Raw genomic sequence first — 19,580 nt, 5'->3', positions numbered from 1 at the left:
CACAACTCCTGCTAATACCCAGGAACAAAATTTTCCTTCTTTTAAGCCCCACTAGCACTGCGCAGTTGAGTCATGCATGATCTCTTAAAATCCCTGGATTCTGTTACTCAATATAGCTGTTGGGCCAGGGAGCCTACATTTTGCATTCATACATTTTGTTTTTCTTTCCTTGGGTTTCTTTGTCAAGGTCAGCATGGCTTTTGCAACACTGAATAGAAATGCCACTTAGAGAGCACAAAATGCTTATAGGAAACACAAGACAAAGTCATACTTTAAAGCACCCATATCTCACCCTCTCACAGCACTTCAGAAATAAATTTTTGTGTTAAAGAATCATGCATTTGCAGCAAATACTATGTTTTGCTGACTTAAGAAATCTGTAGGTAGGCAATTAATGTCTTTCTTGCTGTCTGCCATGTGAAATAGTTAGCTTGTGACTGTGTCCCAGTAACAGTTTTCCTCTATACACCAATTTCAGTATCCTCTACTCGAAGCTGTCACAGATGTACCCATGCAGGAAGGAGCAGAGTAACAGAACAACAAATCTAAATTCATGGTGTTAAAAGACTACCCAATAAATACAATACTTAATTTACTATTTAACCTGTCAGAAAATCTATTTTAATTCACCTGCTGGAGGACTGCTTAAATTCTTTTTTGAAGAATATTTTAAAAGCTCCCAACAGGAGACCCATCTTCCAATCTTAGATGAGGCTGACTGCAGTCAAAGCCATCACTCTAACCAACTACCAGAACGGCAAAGCCAGTTCTCACCAGCAGCAGTGCCTCCCACTGTACACGCTTCCTACGCTGTTATCCCAGACAACACTGACCACAGAAACACACCCCTCCACCAGGAACTGCATTTCTGCTACTACCCATACAGTGCTGCTTTTTTGTCCTGGGATCCACAACAAAACAGCTTTGGAGTCCAAAACAAGACACTTCTTCAGATGTCCATCAGGTCCGGCCCTGCCACTGACAACAAAATGAAGTTCACGCTTAGTTTTATCTATTTCTTCTCGAACAGCGGATGGACCATAGCAGAGTATAGTATACTGAAAAAACACCACTCCCTTTCCCATTGCTTCGTCTCAGATGGACGTTTTTACTTTAGATTGTCTTTTTTTTTTTAATTTTGTACTTTTTCTTAACATTTGTGCTCTTTTCAATTTATTTCTTTTTCTGTATTCATTACTTAAAAAGGAATAGGAAGAAGCAATGTTAGTGAGTTATAAAAACTGGCACCAAATAAACAGATGCTAAGCACACATCCAACGCAGTTGCATGGGTACAGGGGCTGTGAAATCTTGACAAGATACAAATCAAGGATATAAGCAAGGAAACTGATGGAACAAAACACATATGCTTAATGTGTTTTACCCTGCAAACAGCCTTCCTTACCTGCCCAATCTACACGAAAGATTAATACATTAATACATACAAAAATCTTTCATTATATCACTGCAATACACATTTCTCAATTTACTCACAAGGACACATGCTAATACAGTCATACCATATCCACTGGCCTTCACAGCACGGTTCACTGAGGAGAACTATGATTTATGTTTCCGCATTGGATGGGTATTATATTGTAGTCAGAAGGTGTTCACAATCGGGCAAGCTAGATCACTTTGACCACGGCTCTCCTTACACTAAAGCCCTTTAGATTTTTCTGGCAGCAAATATAGAAAAATTAAAGCAACTGTAAATCTAACTGGACCCCATTTAACTGTTTTAAATCCATTTGCAAACATCTGTTTTCAGTCACAGTCACAAGGCTGGACTGAGATACTCTACCCCTCACCAAGTCCTTATGCCCTTTAAACAAAAAACTTTGTAAGGAAAAAACCCCCACCGTCAGACGTAATTATTACCATTTTACTTTAGGTCCCAGGAAAACAATGCAAAAACACTAAGGTTGGTTGACTGAACTGAAAAGTTAGCATGAGATTAGCTGGAACAAGAGAGCAATACGAGTCCTCCCTGGATGCAGATCAGAGGAACACCAGGCCATGGAGTCACACTCTGGGACTCCCAGGCCGCCCGAGAGGTGCCCTGGGCCCTCCCACACCATGGGCTGGCCAGCCAGCCGTGCTTGGTGCCGTGTGTCTAAAAAGCCCCAGGAGCTCCAGCAAACAAATGTTCAAAGGAGGGAAAGGTGGGAAGCATCCTGATACCACTTCTTAGAGGTCATTGCTGCAAGGATTGTAATTCTGGCCTGGGCAGGTATGGAGGAGGTAGCAACCATCTCCTTCCACAGCCACAAGTGAGTGTGCAGAACATCTCTCACTCAGAGCAGGCAAACAGCAGAGAAAGGGCAGACATCTTCCTGATAAAACAAGGACTTAATTGTTGGTGAGACTGATTACTTTTAAGGTTACTTAACACTCTCCGCTATGTGAACTTGTTTAAATTAAATGTGTTCTTTCACCAGCTGAATTTCAAATCAGACAGGTCTGCAATTTACAAGAATGACATTAGAGGGGGAAAAAACCCTAGCCCTTCTTCCTTGTCTTCATATGTCAGAAAAATATGATGACCCTTTCTTTGATCCATTCCTGAAGATATGTAATCTAAGGACTCTTCAAAATAAAAGGCTTTTAAATCAGACATTGCATGGAACACTTTTTTCTCCATGTCTCAGTTACTCTTTCTAAAATTAAAGATATGCCCTCAGTTTGCAGGTGAGGAAGGCAACCTAATTATTGCCTGAGCAACGCTAAGCTATTATACTAATGAGAACTAAGGGAAAGTGTATGAGTTAGTTAATAATCCTATGCTGAAAGCATCGCTTCAACAGCATGTAGTAAACATAGCCTGGGGTACACATGCAACAATGACAAAAACAAAATACTGAAGAGCTGATCATTGGGTAAAGAGTCCCTCCTGTGTGCTGGATAAATAGGAGTCTCAGAGAAAACATGGTATTTGGCCAATGTGACCATAAAGGAGAGCATTAAAATGTACACACATGATAAGCCATAGTATGACTACCTGGGCAATCTTAAATCTGCCATTTTCTCCCTTCCAAGAGCTGACTTCACCCCCCACTGATGGTCTTTTAATGTAAGGAAAGCTGGATGTTTATGAGAGAAAACTACATCTGTCCTCAATTCTTTAGGAGAGTTTTAAAGAAAAACACACGTGGCAAAATGCCCAACGTCCGAGCCTTCCACGAGGCTGAGAACTGCCTCCCTGAGCAAATAGGAACAACGATCATGCTCGGTCCGCAGCCGCAGACCAGCGCTGGAGGGCCCTGGCTGGCACAGCAGCCCCCCAAGCCAGGTCAAGGGGTGGGTGGGCCTGCTTGGGGGGTGGGTGAAGCAGCAGCGCTTCTTTCCTGGCTCTCATGATGCAAACAGAAATTAAATGGAAACTGTAAGGGGAGAAACATGCAGCGTGTCCTCCCAACTCACAAAGGAAGAAGAGCCAAAGAGGGCGCGCTGTGTGGAAAGCTGTAAAGATGCAAAACAGTTCTGGCACAAGCTTCCAGCGCTGCAAGACTGCGCTCCCAGCACAGCTCTAGGTAATAGAAAGATGCCTTGATACTACAAGGTATGATGTTGGGGCACAGCATCAGACAGCTCCGCTACATACCTCAAATACTGCTTTTCTTTAATTAGTGTAACAGAAATGATGGAATACGGTCAACAACCCAAACCCGTTCTGCAAGATTTAATGGCATACAATACAGAACAGAGTAATTTTTTCAGTGGATTAACCCTCACGTCTAAAGAGGGGTCAGACAAAGCTTAGGCAATAAATGAAATTAATTTGAACATCTGATAATCCTCACCAGGCAAAAGCAAGCCCTAAGCAGCAATATTAACTTTACTTTTAGCTTTCCCAAAACATTGCTTTTAATTCCTCTTTTTAAAAGCTTCAAAGAAAGTTATTTTAAATACGTGTAAATGCAAAGAAAAAAATCCACCTTTACCTGTTCCTTCCCGAGAATCAAAATTACTTATTTATAGATTTCCATAGTTTATATTAATTAATGGTTGAGACACATCTGAGTCTGATTCTCCTCAGCCATATAAAACCACTATACAATCATGTTCATGAAATATCCAAGGAAAAGTGATTCACACCTTATAATAGAAATTTAAGGTAAAGTACCTTGGAAGAAGGAATTCATTCAAAATCCAGCCCAAATTAATTACAATAAGATTCTTCTGATTGACTTAAATGGACTTTGGGTCCAGTATTTACTAGCTGTGCTCTTAGAAACCAGCAGTGAACATTAAATAACAAATGTGTTTTGATTTACAGTACTCTCATTTTCAGTGTACTGTTCAGCTCCATTGCACTGTTCCCCCATGAGTACTTACAACCAATTTTACACTTGAACTCGCCAACAATCAGTACTTTCCCACTTACAGGATTTCAAACCAAAGTCTTTCAGCAAGTTAAATATTTTAAATCAGGGACACACAGACACAAAAAAAAACCCCACACAGCAGAAGTCATTAGGAAGCATGCAGTATTCAAACAGTCCCTCCAATTTCGAGAAGCAAACAAACCAACCACAAAAGGATTCTCAGTTTCCCATTCATCTCCCTCACCACCAGGAACAGTCCAGGTCAGTTCCTGCTGACTGCCTCCACAGTAATTTATAGAGCAATACAGGTTTGAATATTGTCCTTTGTATGTATGGGATGAAGTCACAAAGACTGCAGAGGTGACAGTGCCATACTATTTCTTTCTTACACGTAGCTTTTAATGAAACAAAAAATGTTTACAAACCCTATTTCCCTTACCCAAGATGAAAAGAAAAAAGAAAAAAACCACAACCCAAGCAAAAAGCTTTCTTTGTCCTTCACAGTTCAATTTAAATTGGAGAAAGAAACAGCACCTGATAAGGTATAGAGTGATTACTTTGTTCCTTAGGAATACATGCATGACAGCTGCAGATTCGTCTTCTTTAGAAAAGATTTTCTCTCAAGAGTTTCTTTAAGACAGATTTCCAGTAAACAACTTGACTATGACCATACAGGTTCACATAGTGGGCACACCAGTACCATGCTGTGGATCTTCATTTGGCAGTGCTTCTGCATATCCAAATGCAGTGATGCTTCCGCCTTCAGCCCAGACAATTTCCATTCTAAGGTTAATCTTCATGCTAGATCCAATACAGAGCCTGGGGTACACACTCAGGTAGGCAGAAGCACAGAAGCAGCCAGGATCTCACAACTGCCTAACTTCCCAAGCCCCAGTGGCTCCAAGGTACAGCCACAAATATCAACCATTTGGTCAATGCATCTTCACTGCCAAACGCCCCAAGGAAGACAAGAGCAGTCTCGGTTCATCACTCACCTTTGCTATATTTGCTGCCCTCAAGGAAAGAAGAAAAACTACAATGGAAAGGGAACAGAACTGATTTAACATAGAGATAGAAATGCTTTCTATGGATCTTTGATTGGGTTTAACCATGATCTTACCTCAGATATCCTGAACAGAGCCACAGAAAATATTAAGGGAAGTTATTGCACTCAGGTTTGGAACCAGTCCTAAACCACCACGCTTCAATATACCTGCTCCCTCTGCCAGGCTGCAAACAAATGAGATACTAATACTTCAGCCTCTGCAGTTGAGAAGAATCCAAAAAGTCAAACCACAGCAGGTGTGCTGCACTGCCGGGAGGCTCTCACCAGGTCCAGAAAGCTGGCAGAGCTGGCACTTGGGCAGAGGAACACCTTTGCACAGACCTCTGGTGGCCTGTCCACAACTCCACATCGCTGTGAAGGTGGAGCAAAGATCCCTCCCTCCCTTCGGCAGGATGAAGAGTCTCTTTCTACCCTGGAAAGGGAAAACATCAAAAGGGGAAAAAAAGTTTCTCTGAAGTCTGACTACATAACATTTTAGATCCCTGGTCTACGCCCAGCCTACTAACCACAACCAAATCCTTAGGGAGACATAGGGACACTCTTCTTATGAGAAAGAAAATGGTACATCAGGTAGAAATAGTTGAATCCTGCTGTTCACAGGGGAAAACAGCCCCTCTTTCCCAGTAAATTCTTCCAGGCCATGCTGCATCCTACCAATGTTATAATATCGAAGGTGGGGGCTGGAGGAGTAAGAAAATAAAAGACAGGATGCTAGTGCAGCACTGGTAGGAGACAATGCTGTATCAGCTTTAAACTTCTGCCTCTATTCGGAAAGCTCTTATTCCTATTATCACGGGTTTTCTTCCAATATTACCATCAAAGAATGATTAGGCAGGTGGAAATCTTAAATTTTCAGTTTGTTTCATAGCCAGAAACAAACATTTGACAACAGTTTGTTCATAGCCAGAACTACTCCCCTGAGGAGCACTAATCAACTTCCTTTGCTATATATAGATTTTTCACACAGCTTGCAGGCAGAAGAAATATTTTCAAATGAGATAAAGTGATTGCAAGAAAATCCACAAAACTCAGAGACAGTAACTTAGATGTTTCAGCTCTTTCTTTTTTTGCCTAGTATGAGGAAAGAAACCCCCACAATACATTGCTATATACCAATTTGCTTCTATCCCAGCACTTTTAAAGGATAAGAAAGTAGTAAGACAGGCCAAGAATAATAAAAGTAAAAAGGTATCGTAAAGGCTTTTTTTTCCATCAAGGACACTCAGAAAGGACTTGACTAAATAGCTTTCTTGCCTGTTTATACAATGCAAGTAACTCAGCAGAATGAATGTTACCAACAAACAGGCTTTATGCCACGTTAGCGCTTAATCCACTGTAACAAATTTTTATTTAAATTCTACTGTGATTGTGAAGCATTGCAGAACAAATAAAAGTACGTAACAGACCATCTGATATCTGCACCAAAGCAGTTAGCTACCTACCCCCTTACACACAAGACAATAAAGTTCTATTCATTTAGATTTTGGGGATAGTTTTGCTCACTTCACCATCTACCTCTTCTCTCTTCCTTTAGCAGATGGACTCAAGGTACATGCAGGAGTTTACGGTCCCCTGACACTAAAAATTTATTCCCTATACATCACAAAATAGACTACTGCAGCCACCACATGAATCTCCTCATCAGTTAGCTAGTCACTACCCAAGAAACACTCTGAACAGGGAGGTGGTGGAGTGGAAGGGGGGAGTGGAGGTGGGGGTACAACTACGTTTTAAAGAGCAAAAGAGTGCAATATTTTTTTTTTCCCCTCTTATGAGGAAAGGAAAGGCCAGGGGAGAAGAGACATACCCAGGCAAGGCAACACTGACACACCTGGCTGCACAGCCTCAGTTTCAGGCAGACCAACTGATACTGACACAACTGACCATGCAAAATCCTACTATGTCTCAGCAGAGGAGATGGTGGCGTGTATTTCTCCAGAGCTCCTGCAGCGAGGACAGTAAACAAGATTACACTTTTGATGTGTAAGCGCTCATAGTCAAACTAAGCTCACCCAATTGCTCAAATTCCAACCTTGGTGACTGCCCAGGACCCAGGGACCAAGTCCCAAACCACGAAAGCTCAACACCTGATCATCCTTTTCCTACTGCCCTTAAGCACAGAGTAAAACTCTTGGTATTTTGTCTTTGCTGGTGTTGCTTCTTTTCAAGACACTAGCACACAACAGCCATATCCTGCAAAGAACTGAAGTCCCCAAGGTATCCTTAACTTTGTATGCATGGCTTGTCTAACATCTCCTCAAGCAATACTGCACTCCAGAATAGTTTTGTCTTCTACGTTACCAGCCTAATAACAGTCTAATTAGTTGCATTAAGCCAAAGAGAGCAAGCAAATCTATTAATAAACACCATTGTAAAGCAGAACTTTGCATAACTCAGGCTTCTTAATAAAACTTCTACATAACCGAAGAAGAAATAGCTACATTACACTCAAATGACTATGTTTGAAAGAGCTGTTCAGCAGCACTCTGGCAAAGCTACCTCAAATTTTCATTACTAGTGAAAAGTGCAATTTAATTTTTTTAAAAAACAGTGATTATTACAAAGTATCTATGCTGAAAATAAAAATAGCTTCTTGCAAACAATAATGCACCCAAGACCAAAACACTACCACAAACATCATTTGAAGATTTTGCTTTATGTATTACACTACACTCATCTCTCCTAGTTCTGCCCATCTTTAAAACGCTTTTGACATGCAGACACAAGCTGTCTGTACATCAGCAAAGCAGCATGGCCCAATTGGAATAGGTTTGCAGAGCAAAACAGTTGGCATTGAGGCCTCAGCCCCCCACCCCACATACATTAAGGGTTTTGCTGGGACTAGTTCTAACCTGGCCCCAGGCTGGACACTCAACAGGGAGCAGAGCATCCTTGCGCCCCCCTGCCCTCCCCGGAGCCCGGCCATGCTCCCCCAAACCACTCTGCAGCGAGGTCCAAGGCGCAGTAACAGGGAACAATCAGGGGCCTCGATTCAAGAGCACGCTTACTCTTGCTCTGCGCTGAAATGCTCAAGATACATGCACCCAGAGGAAGCTGTTGCTTCCTGAAAGTGCAACAAACTCAGCACAACATTTGTCTATGTGAAGAAATATTGACCAGTTGTGGGGTTTTTTTTCACCAAATCATTAGGGCTTTGAGAAGGGGAAAATGTGAATGCATTCTCCCTTATTTTTTAATCCGATTGCTTAAATTTGTAAAAAGGTGTTAGTGCCAAGATGTATTGTCTCTGTGTTAGTTACCTTTTGCTATACATACTGAAAATTCTGTAAGAACTTTACCTCTATTTCACCTAAACAATATATGCTTGTGAAAATACACTACCCTTGGGTTATGCTGATGAGGTACTGTATAAAACTCTTATTTTTGCTCCCAAACCATTAAAAGAAAAAAGAGTTCTAACCTTAAGGGGAAGTCAGCTCCATTTACAGGGTGACATTCTCTGTTGTGAACAAAGGACGGAGCTGTGCCTACGTATCACCCTGATTCTCAATACACTGCCACCAGAGCCAACCAGCTTATCTCGGTGATGCCACCTTTGAGGGCCTACATTCATTTGACCCAGTAAACCAAAGCTTGTTGGTGACAGAGCTCTCATTCCCAGAAAAGGTCTGGAAGACCAAGACGACTTTACAAGGTCGACAGCATGTTTTCTTTGCATTTTTCACACTGAGTTTTCTCCAGTTTGCTGCCTATAGAATAGGAATGAAGTAGCAAAGTCGCGTGCATGTGAGCAAAACTACTACCCTGCTCACCCCTAAAGCTTCGGTAGAAAACAGATTTTTTCAGAGACAATAGCATTGAATGGAGCCACAAATACTCTCCTAATGCTGAGATGATGGAGGGGCCTTTTGCAGTTGGGTTTAGATGCTTTTTATTACATATTCTTTTAATCATGTAAAAGCTTTATAATGTTAATGCAAATACATTACTCATGAAAGTGACAATCCAAGGGTATCAAGCCTGACCTACACAGGTTGTGAGCAAATTGAAAGAGAAAACAAATGAATGTTGACTTTCTTGAGACCATCATCAAGATTTTTTCAGCAGATTAGACTGCTGTTAGGTAAATGCTGACTAAATATAGAGTGTTAAGGAAATGTTTCTAACTCTCTTTGAAGTGTATGGTTAGAAGTCATGCACGTTGAAGACCAAGCCGAAGAAACCACCTATTGCTAATTTTATTCATTAGCAAGAGCTTGCCTTTTTTCAGTTGCTTATACACTTGCCAGCTTTCAACTCTTTGAGCTGAAATTTTCCATATGAGGTGCCTGCCTTTAAAGAAGAAAAAAATTTTAAAGTATCAAAATAATTCAGCAGTTCCAAGAGCAAAGCTAGGAAAAAAATAAGTTGCCTTGCCAACATTTGAAGAGAGGTCAGAAGAATGTTTAAAAGACATAATTGCACACAAGGACCTACACTTTGAGGGCCTGACTTTGTGACCTTACCCAAAGTGCATTTGAAAGAGCTTTTTGTGTGTAACGTACTATTAGATGGGGAGTCATGTATCAGTTAAGCTCACCTCAACTTGTAGTTTAAATGTGAAAAGTATACACTGCTGTTCTTGCAAGCTGTCTTTTCCCACTGAAGTGGACAGGAGGGATAATCACTTGTAGAAAGCTTTAAGAATCAGGCCCTGGACCATTTTTCTTTCCTTTCTGGAATCTGTTTCTATTGAAAAAAATTTATCACACATGTAGACAAGAGCTAAAGAACTTCCTAGTTATTCATGTTACACAGCTGATACCTACCCACGACCAGAAAACACAAAGCAGAAAGTCTATGTCTGATGTCAGCCATTCCCTACAGTCTTCTAAGATCATCAACATGAAATTATATTCTCTGAAGGCAGGAACAGCAACACAAGGGACAAAGAAGTGAAGAATCAGCTCTCCCAATCTTTGTGCTGTAGCAAACCCAGCAAACCTAGCAGAAGCTGAGTATGTCAAGAAACAGAATGAGTAACCAGTAAGTGGGTGGTTCAATATGTTCATTTTCCTCCACTACTTCCATTTCAAGTGTCAGCTTCCCAAAATGTATTTAATTTGTACTATAAATTTTGATTCCAAAACTCTTCCCATGCTGTTCAATGAAAGTCTGCACACACACATGTAAAAGGAAATATTGCTCCAAAACCTAATGACAGCAAGGGCCCTTGTATGAAATCTGTTGCAGCAACATTTGCTTCCAGATCTGAAATAAAATGGTAAGAGGTTTTTTTGCTGGATGGATCTAATGACAAATGAGAAGCAATCCCCCCACCATTTTCCCTTCACTGCACAGTCCGCACCAAGCTTTCAACCAGCAACAGCAGCAGACTGCTGACAGTGTTATCAAAGAAGTTTCTGTGGGCTTTTAATCACAATTATAGCCTCTATTGTAATAATAGCCTTCTGACGCCTCATTAAAGCCCAGCATTATGTTGGAATAACCACATTCCACCACACCTGTTATTTAATCTTTGGTAGCTCCTGTAAATGCAATAGAAATAATGAAAATGCTTTTCTGGAGATAGCCTTCATTGTAACATGCAGAACTCAAAGGGGTCCTTGTAAAAGCCAGATGAAAATCACCTCCCATAGCCCCAAAAGAAATGACAGCATCTGTAAAAGCTCTCTCCTCTCTGTGCCTTGCCTTGGCAGGGTCTCACCGGCCCCACTGCTGACTACATCGGCAATTGAGTTTAATCAGAGAAAAAGGGGTCAAGTGTGGGAAAGCATCTGCACTTGGGTGAGCACGAAAAAAGCAATGAGGAGGGCAGAACATGGCATACTGTACCCAGTAAAACAACACAGCAGGAGACTTTGCCAAACAGTGCCCCTGCACACATCGTGGCTACCTCAGCACATTTCCCACAAGGCCAGACAGCACCGCAGTCAGTTCCCTCTGCAGTCAAGGGTGCCTGTTGCAGTCTGGTCCTACAGCTACAAACCATAAATATCTGCCTACAGGAACAGATGCACACCCACTGCAGTAGGATCTCTGTAAAAATCCAATATGTTAGGCATTTTCTTCAACCAAAGCTTCAAGAGGTTCAGGCTGGCATGGCAGTCTCTGAACTCTTCCTTTCATCTATTAGTAGACAAAGATATGGTTTCCTAATACTTCAGGATGAAGCACTGAGCAGATTGTCCATGGCTGTGCACCACCTGTACTGACTGACCCAGAGGGAAAGCAAAGCACCCTCAGAGGCTGTAACTTTGAACTGGTTGCTATGCCCATGATAGCAAAAAGCATCTCTAAAATCAGACAAGGGAAATAAAGCCTTTCCAATAGGAAATTAGTAACACTAAACAAAGGGGCCATGACTCCTGTAATTAATGCCATAAAAAAGCAGGTTCTCATAAGAATCCTGACTAAAGGTAAAGCAACATTTAGTGAAACGTAGGAAAACTTACTGATCAAAGCTCAGAACATACCCCTACGATGATAGTAAAGGGGGTGGGGGGAATCGCCAATGTTGTATTACATACCCATCAAAACCCATTACTCACTCTAGCTGAGTGGGAGAGCGGAATTTTGCAAGCTCGTCACAGACCAGGATTTACTGTGTCAGCTCTAATTTTAATTGTCACTTTGCTCTGGAAATGTGATTGAAATGGCAAATAAATATTAAATGATGAATTGCAGACTTAAAGCTGATACAATTGCAGAAACTGTTAAACTCCTTGTATTTATGTTGTTAAAAACATATAGTTGCTCTTTGCGCCCATCCAAATACTGCTGCAGAAGTGAATTATTTGAAAATGTGCATGGAGCAGGCAGGCAAAGCCTGGAATTACCCATACTATGGTCACTCCTTCAGGTCTTATTCCAGATCAAGTATGTACTGTGGCAGAAACTGTGCACACAGAACACCCCCGCTGCATTAGGAGAGCTGTTGGCTCACCTCCTGATCTGGAAAGTCCAGGAAAAAGAGCAGGGGGGGCGGGGACAGACGATGGAGGTAGGGAGGACACACAGAAACTGCATGAGCAAAGCCCGAGATTTTTCTCAAATTTAGACATAGCTCTTTTTGAGCAGTCTTCAGCTCCACTGACTTTTCTTTTTTGGAGCATTACAGACCAAGCTGGAGGGTAACAGAAGGCAAAGCCACTGTTTTTCTCACTGGGCTGTGACACACCAGGTTCTCCTCCCTGCCCATCAAGGGACAAGGATGATTTGCTTCCCCTCTGATAAGGCTGGAGCACAGACTGAGTAACAGAACTATTAGGATTAACTGGGTGTTCCAGAATTAAGCGTTTTATGGGCATCCCTCCTTAGCTTTGCAACATACATAAAACCTTGAGCTCTCCTGAGAGCTACTGGCAGTTTCTAGCAGGTCTTCCCTGCTAGCCCTACCATAAGTTTTCTACTAAATCATGAGTCTTGCATACAAACCAGTTTTTTTTTTTTTACAATGCCCACAAACAGAGAGAAATCTACAAATCCTGTTTGCCAGGAGATGCTGCTAAACTCCAGTCAACAATTATCCCATTACTATATTTTAATCGCTAATGTTGATGAAAATTATTTTCTCTAAGTATTTGCAACATCCTTATCAGCAGTGCATCTGCTATGGTGGTTTACTGTTCAGGTTTTGACATCTGTGCTAGTCAGTGACCTCAGCAATGTTGCAGGTCATGTATCAGCTGAAGCATGTACCCAGGTACAACTTCTGTATGTGATGAACCCCCCGATTTGAGACTGAAAAAAAATTCTACTTTGTGAAAATATTGCCATCTGCCTAGTACTCCATTTTCTGATGAGCTGCAAAACGGCTCCTCTTGTAGTACTTCACCCTCTTTATCCTGTTTGTATGAAAATTAGACAAAGACATATAACGGCAATCGGTATGGAGATGAGCCAAATAGTTCAGTCCTCAAATAGATACTGCTTTAACTCAAATTCTAACCTGCTTATTCCTAAAAGCTATGCCACTTCTTCACAAAATCAAGTTATTGCTCACAGAGCCAAAAAATTACAGTCCTTTACCACAACTGACCCTGAATTTTTCAAATGCAATACTAAGTTGTGAGCTTAAAAGCTGTCTGCAGGCTCCAAAATGTGGAGTGAAACAGATGCAGAAACTTTTTTTTTTTAAAGAGCAAAGTAACTTTTCATAAGCCTGAATTTCCTTACCAATCCTATTCCACACTCACACAAGACCACTAACACTCAGTGGAAAACAAATAAGACTGAAGCAATCTTTCCATTTATTTTGATTTGTAAAGAAAAAGTTACTTCTGTCTCTTGCCTGTTGCAAGGCCTCATTAAAAGTTTAAGAATAACACACCCTCCTACAGAGGTCTCACCTCAAATGACACTGAATGTCTTTTGCTTGTCTTTTCATTCAGTGGAAAAGCATGAGGCCCAAGTACACCTTGGAAGCTGGGCCGAAGGTACTTATGCAGTCGGTCTATCCAGAATGCCAATAATTTCTGTAGTGCTGATCAAGTCTGAACTCTTCACACTCATTCATTTAGTCTCATACTGAGCCATTTGACTTTGGATGTGTGAATAATCATAAACAGATGATCTGCTACACATGTACTCACAACGCAGAGACTCCAAGCAAAGTCCTGGCCCAAGTAATGTCAAAGACGCTTTTAGATCACGTTTCACATTACTATTTTCTGTTAAATCACTTGTTTGTGTTGCTATCAGAAAAGGGCTAAACAAATGCAGCTGCTTGTTTTTAGATCTACATACATTGGTTTTTAAATTAATGTTTGCATAAGGCAGAACAATATCACACCCCTCCTTTACTTATTGCACATTTCAAATAGTCATCACACACATAGAACAGCTTTGCTGCTGAATGTGTGCTATATGTAGCTAAATTCACACAAAGTGTTGTGATTTTTACCCTGAGAGTATTAACTCACTCAAATCAAATCAGTTGTGACTGGAGCATATAATGTACTTTTTACCTCTAGAAAAACAGACTTCTTGCCAAATATGTGCAAGATTAAGATTATAAAATTGCATGAAAGCATCTACATTTTTATCCCTTACATGGCATTTTCTGTATATACTTGTCCACATAGTCACTTTTCCGACCAATCCAGAAAATTGACAACTCAGAAAATGAGTTTCACAAAGATAGGTCTAAACAGAATTATAGAATCATTTAGGTTGGAAAAGACCTTTAGGATCATTGAGTCCAACCGTAATAATATATTGGGATTACAATATCAATGTTTATACTTGTTTTAAAAAATTATCATTCCCGCTATGACAAATAGAAAAGAAATTATCCCATCTCTGCTACTTCTCCTTTCTGAAAGGAACTGCACACAAGGGGGAGGTCCTTTTACTTGTTTATGTATACAAAGGCTTTAGATCACAGGGAACACTCCTAAGGGTCAGCAACAAACCAGCTTTACTGAATCCATAGAGTGTTGCTGATGGCATACATCAGAGCTGACTTTACTAGCTTCTAGCAATACTAAGTGACACAAGATTTTACAAACGTGACAGATCTAAAACAGGATCTTTGCCCATATTAACAGAACATGCAGCACGCAAGGATAAGCTCTGTATTCAAACAACATTGAGTGTGCAGACTGCATCAAAGACATACCTTCTTTTTCCAACATTCACCAGAGCACAGAGAAGACTCTCCTTTCAACATGAACCATCATGACACTAGAGCCACCGGCTTATCAAATGTTTCTAATCCAACATTAGAATTGATCAGTAAAACTGCCCAAAGACAGCTGAAATGTAAGCAACCTAAAGATGACATTAAGTGTCCATGGGAGCAAACTGTCTCAATGCCCTGTCTCACTCTTATTTTAAAAACTGCCTCCATGAATATCTACGAAGCCTCATCCACAAGTTTGCAGTGCATAAAGGCAGGCAGTATTCAGCTCAGTCTACTGTCGTAGTGATTTACATCACAAATTCAGTGGGAGGTTGCCTGGTTGACACTGAGGGCAAAGAACAGACCCATGCATACAAAAGTGGTGCTTTAAAAGTCCATTGCCATGATTAGAATGAATAATCCAAGAGATAAGCCTCTCATTTCTCAAAGTACTCTAGCCCATATTGTATCACTCCATAGCAGAACATACTAAGCTGCTGTTTACATTACATGAATTGCTTGGGTAGGAATAAAAATATTTATGAGCTATTTTTGTATTTACAGACTAACACCTCTGTGTCTCAATGACAATGTTTTCTTCTTTGCATACTCCTGATGCACAGTTGTGACAAATTCTGGATCTATGTGGTACCAATATTTTTCAGCAGAGAAATACCATTTGGGAGAATTGTATCACCTTCTTTTTATAACATAGTTGCCTCCCTAGAAAGGTTTATCTAGTCCAAATTTATCCTTTAAATTGACTTTTATAGAAACTTATGTAATAGCAACACAATTTAATACCCCAGGCTTAGCCTTCTTTCCAAGGCTAGACACTGCTGCTACAGTAGGGCCTACAATCATCTGCCAATGCAGTGAGGTCTTTGCTACTTTATACTATTTTCCTTCACACATTTTTAAAACCGTTAGCATTATTATTATTGAGAGTGTGATGAGGAGACTAGAAGTCAATCAGAAGCATATTACGAGTGGATCCAGCAGTCTCTTCTGCAGCTAGTTATCCTGAGATTGCTTCAACACAGTAGCAGTTATTGTTCACTGATGCCACAAAAACTCATCCTTTAAACCGAATCTCTAATGCATTTTGATCAAAGTACATAAACACTTTTTTAAAGCACTTTCATAAGGCCCAACTAATCATTTAAATATCTTTCTTGGATTAACAGCCCAAAACCAAGGTTTTGCTAAATAAGAGTATTTTAATACAAACAACATCCACGGGAAGTCTGAAGGATTTCATTTGTAACCAAGCCCACAGTTATCTCTACTCCCTACTTTCACAACAAAATTGACAAAATGAAGACAGGAAGAGGAAATAACAATTCATCCATCAGCTTTGAGACCTCTCTAGACCTCGGAAGAATCACTGAGACAATACTTAGACGAAGGTCCCACCCAGCACAAGAAAAGCTGGTCTCTTCAACCCCGCTAAAAACAGAGCTAAAGAAAAGGTAGCAATCAGTTTCCATTGATACTTACAAGATAAAATAAGAAATAAAAATTTTATTTGTGTTTTCAGTTAATTCAATTTTAAAAATATCTTAATGTGAAATAATAAGCTAAAATACACCTTACCCAAATTGTAACTGTGTAAGAGAACTATTAATTGCATCTAAACTTAATTTGACCCAATGGTTTCTATTGGACAGGAAAGCAATTACCAGTAAACTAACCCAAGGGAGAGTGTTTGTTCTAAACCATCACATTCTCTTAAATTAATGATCATGCTAGTCAGGAAAGCAGTGCATTGCTTTACGATACTGCTTTACAATTGAAGTACATTTGACATCCAAAATTTTGTAGCTCCCGGGAAAAAAGGAAAGCATGTTAGCTTCCTTTATTTGGAATTGGAAGACTGTCATCAAATGTTCTGCAGTAATATGTTGCTTAACAAAGATGCAAGAAAAATATTTACAGATTCAACTATTACAAGGCTTGGATCCTCAGAAAATAGCTGTCATAAAACAAAGCATCTGGTGGGACAGTGAGCAAAAGGACATTTCAGTACATAAACTCTGTAGCGAGGCCAAACATAGCAACTCTGTAGCGAGAAGAAAGTCAAGGCAATTGGAATGGTCATTATAAGCCACTGCAAAATAAACTAGCATGAGAAAGATAAGAAATGACACTTTGGAATAAACATCCTGTAAAAATCAGAGGTGGAAGTCACTTAAGTCATTGTGCAGAACAAAAAGCTTTGAGGAACGAACACAATTGAGTGTCCTATATGCCTTGCCCCACATCCTCACAGCTTCACAGCAACATCCTCAGCCTTGGTGTCCTTCTTTGCTTACAACTGCAAGTCCCTACCCCTGAGGGCCTGAAGTTGCTCCTCAAACACCCTCAACTCCCTGCCACGTCCCCTCACTCTCAGCAGGGCTGACCATCCCGCCACAGAAGGGAGAACCCCAACACACAGCTCCCTAGACAGCCTTCCCACCCAACTGCAGGGCAGCAGGGACTCTGCAGAAGTTACAAACTCTGCAGCATCCACCTCTGTCAGCATCAGCAGCGAGTTCAAAAGGACGGTCACAAACAGCGTTAGCAACTGGACCCTGGGAAGAAAATCCTGCTTAGAATATTATGCAATGTGCATCTTGCACAGCTTTTCCTTACACGATCCAAGTATGGTAATTAGAAATGAGAAAACACAGTTCCCAAAATGAAAGACTCCAAAAAATATGTGCCCTTAATTACCTGAATTGTTCTAATGGCCACTTTAAAAAAAAAAAATTAAAAAAAAAACAATTGGTAACTAGAAATTGCAGCTAGGACTTAAGAATTTCTTGGCCTTAGATAACATGCTGGTGGCAAAAATCAGTAACGGGAAGTTAGTTATTCATAACTCATCTTCATAAGAACTGCCACAGTTACGGCTCTGTCACTCAAGTTAAAGTAGCAGTTAAAACTTTTTTATATGCTCTAAACTCATACCTACACCATTTGCTTCTTCAAAGGAAAAAAGAACTGAGAAATCTACTTTTATTTGTTCTAGTTATATGTCATTACTAGAATAGACTTGGGGGGGTGTTTTGGGCAGGGGGTTGTTTTAGCTGAATATTTTTTCACCTTTTAAAAAAAGAAATGAGAGCTTTTACCTGAAAAAACACTCAGGAAAATGAGCGTCAGGAAGAAACTAAACGAGGCTCAATTGCAGAATTTTCACTTTTTTGTGAAATTGCAGAATTGCAGAATTGCAGAAATTCTCACTACTACTCACACTAAACTATAACTTCCAGATCTGGTTTTTGATTTATGTAGAAAAAAAGAACACGTGTTGCAAATGCACATAGACTTAAACATCTCTGCATGCTGGCCTAGTGCATACATACAGAGGATTACTTGCTATTGAAGGCCACCTATCCCTGAAATAAACCTGCAAAGCAAGGTGATGAATACAGAGAATTAGGTTGTTACAGTAAAAATGTTTCAGCGCTTGGTTCTACAGGCCCTGGTTGACATTTCTTCAAGCTCTGCTCCAAGCAGGTCTGGAGATGAGAAAATAATTTAAGAGCAATACATTGCATGTGACACTTCACTCCCCCTTTTGTACGTCTCAGTGGCTTCAGGCAGAGTAGCCAGACTGTGTACTTCTCCCATATATGCTGTGGAAAGCAGTGAAACAAGGGAAAACAGTACTAAATCCTTTCTGTCTCTAGGAGGCCCAGGCATAATCCAGCTCATAGCAATGTTCAGCTACAGTCCTGCAATTAGTTACATGTATGCTTAACTTGCCATTATTAACGGTCTTGCTGATACATGGCAGGAAAACAACGGGCTCGTGGGATCACAGCGTTAATAGGTCTGAAGAAAACATACAACCGAAAAGGAAGACGATTTATAGTTATTTCTTTCATCAAGCAGTTCATGCTATGAAAGCATCACTTCAACACACAAACCCCATTGAAACCTGGACTACTCTCATTCAGAGTACTTCCAGTGCTTTTCATATACCTTGTAATTACACCTTTTAATGAGATTATTTTTCAGTGAGACCTTATTTAAATGTGACAATCCACTAAAAGGGTTTTCAGTAGACTGGATGCTCTCATAGATAAAAGAATCTTTGAAGAATAAAACAGGTTACCAATTCAGAATCTGTATAGTCTGGCAATATATAAATTTATATCCAATATGCACCATCCAGAATAACAGCTGTTTGGTGCCCAACACCAAGCATATTTCTCTTGGTGGTCTCTCTTGTGGAAGAAGGAGGTTTCACCACCCTGAAAGTCTCAAGAGTTTTGAGAAAGTAATCCACCTTTTCTATAGAAACACATATGCCAAAGTATTTTGCAAAAGCAGCAGGAATAGCTATTTCATAGACAGCAGATTTCTGTTCCCACAGTTGTAACCTTATAAACCAAGATATATTTGAAAAATAAAACAGAACTACACAGATTTTAAGTAGAATAGTAACTTGGTGACAGTAACCTCTAAGGAATGGTGGTTTTGCTTGGTTGTATAAGTGATCATTCTGAAATCCATTTCAATCTGTATCCAAAGGAAACCTCTTAGCAAAGTTCATTTCCCCTCCTAAAAACTGCAGGTTGAGACTTTTTTATCACTTGTCAAACACA

At 40.3% G+C, this 19,580-nt stretch overlaps 1 protein-coding gene across 2 annotated transcripts in view; it reads right to left on the bottom strand.

Moving 5' to 3' along the window:
- PLCL1 (phospholipase C like 1 (inactive)) overlaps positions 1-19,580 on the bottom strand; it is a 212,248-nt gene that overhangs the window by 172,520 nt on the left and 20,148 nt on the right. Inside the window, exon 1 of one of the 2 annotated variants that reach the window (XM_075028079.1) lies at positions 8,815-8,848. The exons of the other annotated variant lie outside the window; for it this stretch is intronic. The gene's annotated coding sequence lies outside the window, so the exon portion shown is untranslated. Of the gene's footprint in view, positions 1-8,814; positions 8,849-19,580 lie in introns of those variants that run through there. 2 annotated transcript variants of the gene reach the window in all.

Source organism: Buteo buteo, chromosome 5 (genome assembly GCF_964188355.1).
Source record: "Buteo buteo chromosome 5, bButBut1.hap1.1, whole genome shotgun sequence".
Lineage (NCBI taxonomy): Eukaryota > Metazoa > Chordata > Aves > Accipitriformes > Accipitridae > Buteo > Buteo buteo.
This window is presented reverse-complemented; position numbering and strand designations above follow the sequence as displayed.